The 4,874-nt window shown below is 36.1% G+C and overlaps 1 non-coding gene across 1 annotated transcript; it reads left to right on the forward strand.

The window, feature by feature from the left end:
* Positions 1–4,468: 4,468 nt before the first annotated feature.
* Positions 4,469–4,579, forward strand: LOC137730373 (small nucleolar RNA R71). Its single transcript, XR_011068134.1, has one exon. It is a non-coding gene; the product is annotated as a small nucleolar RNA R71 (small nucleolar RNA).
* Positions 4,580–4,874: the final 295 nt, after the last annotated feature.

Genomic DNA, 4,874 nt, shown 5'->3' on the forward strand with positions numbered 1-4,874 from the left:
TTCTCAATGCCGTGTATCCCCTTCACCATTTCAGCACATTCCAACACCTTGATGCGTGATTTATACGCACACAAATTAAACCCTCTTTTATCAATTGTAGTAAGTATGCAAGTAGGGATCGTTCTGGACCGGGGATTAGGAGGGATTGTTAATCACTTGGATTTGACTCAAAAACGTAAAATAAATTTTAAAACACTATACTAGACTCAAAGAATTGCAAAACTAAACTTTAAAACACTCAAACAAACCAAAAGACTCAAACAGTACCCAAAGCACTTATAAACACAAACTAAATGTATTTCTAATTAATCTAACACTTTAAAATAAATGGGGGATTGGTTTTGGATGAATTTAAACTAAAACAGAAACTTGGAATTAAAACAGATTCTAAAAAAAAAACGAAATTAATGAAATAGAATGATGAAAAACTAGTTAGAGGGTTCCTTATCCACACATGAACATAAGCATATAATTTGACTCCCAGTTATGACTTCAACAAACGATGAATGACAATGCTCCAAGTTAATTAGGTCCGCTTAAATTAACCTTCAGATTTCCCTAGATTCATTGGATTGAATGGGATACGCATTACAACCAAATTATTCCTAATCAAAGTCTCTCACATGGAATACGCATGATAGAGACATTCAACAAAGATCATTAAGTTCAACGGAAATCATAAACATTGACTAGGCATTCATAACTATGGAATACGCATGTTAATCCAGCCTAGGGTTTACTAAACACAATCGTGACTAGCGATTTTTACTACTCATGAATATAAGTTCATAACGATTAGGTGAAATTCCCTTATATCCTAGCATCAAGTCTTAGGCATGCAAATTAAGTGTCGACCCTCAACCCACATACATAAACAAGTTCTTAATCAAAACAGAAAAGTAACCCACATCTAAAGTTCATGAATTCATAACTGGAGTAAATCAAATCATAACCAACATATGTCCATGGCTTCAAATTCGCCTCTAACTAAAAAGAAATTAGTTTCACATGTTTAACATAATTGAATAACAAGTTAAATTAAACATGAAAACAGAAACAAGAAAAGAAAGAACAAATGGATGGAAAGTTAGCTACGGGGTTCATCTCCACATATGTTATACTTGCATAATAAAACGATTTCCAATTGCATTTCAACAAATCATTAATTCTCAACGCCCCGGGTCAATTAGGTCCGCTTAAATTAACCGTCAAGTTTTCCTTAAGTTAATGAATTGGATGGGTTAGCGCAACGCAATTCACCACATTCTCCAAAAGTCCTTTACGTGAACAGCACAATAAAGATACAATCAAAGATCATTAAGCATTATGAAAACTATAAGTGTTGACGAGGCATTCGTTACTATGATGAGCATGAAACTCGTGCCAAGAATTCATTTAACGCGATTGTTTATAAGCAACCTCCACTACTTGTGAATATAAGTTCATAACGATTAGGTGAAATTCACTTATATTCTAGCGTCATATTTATGCATGAAAATTAAGCGCGCATTCTTAATAAACATTCATAAATAAGTTATCAATCAAACAGTTAAACAAATTGAACCACAACTTATGAAACGCAATTAGAATTAATCAAATCAAAATGCAAGCATAAACATATATTTCGAATCACCCCCTAGCTAAAGGGGGTTTAGTTCCTCATATCTTTGAAATCAAAGAAACACCTAAACATTCCAACAACTCAAAATTTGAATTGTATGAACGTTTAGGCACTCTTCTCTTCCTCGTTGTTGTAGCACAAGGTTTAAGGATAGGTTGGTTGATGGGATGGAAGTGTGGAATGGAGTGGAAATGGAGAAAATGGAGAAGGGGAAATGTTTGTGTATTACAATGGAAAAATGAGATTATGGTGCGGATTCCTCTCCCCATAAACATGAATGAGTGATAGGTATATATAGGTGGAAGTGCATGGATTGATGAAGATTAGTGGGAGATAATGGCAATGCATGGATAATGGATAATGAGAAGTGGACGATTAATGGGAAGTGGAGAGATGGTTTGCACGGTTTTGGGTGGATTAAATGGATGGCTATGGATTAAAGGGAATTAAGGGGTGGTGCGGCTGAATGAATAATGGGAGTATTATAATGGAGTGAATGGCTTAATGGTTGAATAATGGGAGTGTTAGGTTTTTATTAATAATGGGAGGTCACGGCTTGAAACTTTTCTTTTGTTAAATGGGGGGGTTTAGTGGGAAGGTATAATGGCATATTAGGGTGATGGAATAGATAATAAAATGGCATGAATGGGTGCTCCGAATTAGGGAATAGAATATTAGGGTTATGGAATTATGGTGGCTGATTAATGCACGGTTTTGGATTAAAGGGAATTAGGGTTTATGGATGATGGATAGGAATGGTGGGATGCACGGCTTAGGAGGAAGATTGTGTGATGCATAGTTTTGGACGTTCATTCCTCGTGCTCTATTTGCGTACACCACATTCCAGCTCAGTTTTGCTCCAAAAGCTCCAAATTGCATCATTTCATGTAATATGTCCTTTAAACCTGAAAACACATGAAAGTAGCTTAAAAGACTACTTTAACGAAGAAAACATAACAAAAATGCATAAGAACTAGCTAACTAAGGCGCATAAATATGCTCCTATCACACCTTCACATGCAATTCCAGTTTTCACATGTTTTCCTAACTGATTTTCCATCATTAATTAGCCACTTGCATCTTAAACAAACAGCCATATGTTCCCTCCACTACTCCTATAAATACCCTTGCATTCATTCATTCAAGAGCATCTCATTTTTCATACACAACACACCACAAACACTTCCATCTTCTCCCTAGCCGTGAGTCTCTCCATTTTCTGCACCATTCCCTTCCCTTTCTCCTCCATTTCTTCCATTTCCATAATCCCCCAATCCATTCAACACACCAACAACATCCCTTAGTCCTTGTGCTACAACGAAGACGAAGAGAAGAAGGCCTAAACGTTCATACAATTCACGTTTGAGTTGTTGGAATGTTTACGCGTTTCTTTGATTTCAATGTTTAAATTCAATTCTCTTTGTTTTGTAATATGAGGAATGGAAGAGAAGAGTGCCTAAACGTTCATACAATTCAAGTTTGAGTTGTTGGAATGTTTAGGTGTTTCTTTGATTTCAAAGTTATGAGGAACTAAACCCTTTTTGGCTAGGGGTGATTTCAATACCATGATTATTTATGTGATATGAATTGATGAATTCCGGTTATGAACTCTTGATTCGTGAATGCAATTGGCTTAACTATTTGATGATTAACTTATTTGTGTTTGTTGATTGAGGGTCGACACTTAATTAGCATGCATGAATATGTGGCTAAAGTTTAAGAAGGTTTCACATAATCGTTACTAACTTATACTTGAAAGTAGTGAAGGTCGCTTGTCACGATCGCGTTAAGTTTAATTCTTAGCATGAGTAACATGATGTCATAGTTGCAAATGCTTTGTCAATGCTTATGGTTTTCATTATTCTTAATGATCTTCGATTGTTTCTCTATTATGATGACATGTAGGGAACTTTTGAGAATGTTTTGGGTTGTCGAATGATGCCATCCAATCCAATAATATAAGGAAAATCTGAGGGTTAACTAGTGATGTCACGGTTAATTTGGGGCATTGTCGTTCATAATTCAATGAAGGAATAACTGGAAATTGATTCATATGCATAAATATCATGTGTAGAGAAAGAACCCTTAGCTAGCTTCCCATCCATTCATTTCCGTCAAATCCATATTTACAATTTGTTTTGTTTCCAAGTATTCATTTTAGTTTAAATTCGTCCAAATCCAATTCCCCCCTATTTCGTTGAAGTCTTAGTCTTAATCTTTCTTATTTTTAGTTTTGCTTTCTTCGAGCATTAAATAGTGTTTTATATTGTGTTTTTATGTTTTTAAGTCAATTTAGAAGGTTTTAGCAAGCCCTCCTAATCCCCGGTCTAGAACGATCCCTCACTTATCCATCCTACTACAATTGTCAAACGAGGGTTTAATTTGAGTGTCAAGTAAATCTCGCATCAATCTCTCCAACTCGGGTTATATGTATTGGAATACATATCATTCCTTGGTCTTTGGTTGTAAGAATTCATGAGGTTCACTTGTTCTTGAACATACTCGGGGTAAGCTTCCCTAGATGGACATTGGTGAGTAGGATGGCTTGGTATGTTGCAAATGGCACACACTTCATTAGCTTTTGGCACCATGTTGAGCACGGATTCAAGCTTCCTTTCTAGGTTAGCTACCTGCAACAAAAGCTCATGATTAGAACTTGTTTCATAGACCCCAACTTTCTTACCCCTTAAATCTTTGTGTTGAGCATTAGACCCCAACATCTCATAAATGTTATATGACTCTTGAGCATTCTTTTTCTTCAATGCTCCACCTGCTGCATTATCAACAGTTGATTGACAATTTTGGGTTAATCCATCATAGAAAATTTGCATTTGTAAGTGAAAAGGTAACCCATGGTGTGGACATTGTATCAAGAGGCCTTTAAAACGCTCCCAACACTCATTGAAAGGTTCTCCATCATCTTGTTTGAAGTTGAAGATTTGTCCCCTTAATGTGGCTGTCTTTTGAGTGGAAAAGAACTTCTCCAAGAACTTCTTAGCCACGGCATCCCATGTGGTGAGGGAACCTGGTGTTAGAGTCATCAACCAACTCTTGGCCCTATCTTTCAAGGTGTAAGGAAACACTCTCATCCTCAAATTTACTTCACTTACTCCCTGCAAAGGTAAACCACTCACAACATTGTAAAACTCTTTAATATGAGCTAAAGGGTCTTCATTAGGTAAGCCATAAAATGAGGGAAACATATGAAAATGTGAAGATTTGAGATCATAGTTTCTAGCTTCTGTGGGCAGCA

This window comes from Pyrus communis, chromosome 3, assembly GCF_963583255.1.
Source record: "Pyrus communis chromosome 3, drPyrComm1.1, whole genome shotgun sequence".
In the NCBI taxonomy this organism is placed as follows: Eukaryota; Viridiplantae; Streptophyta; class Magnoliopsida; order Rosales; family Rosaceae; genus Pyrus; species Pyrus communis.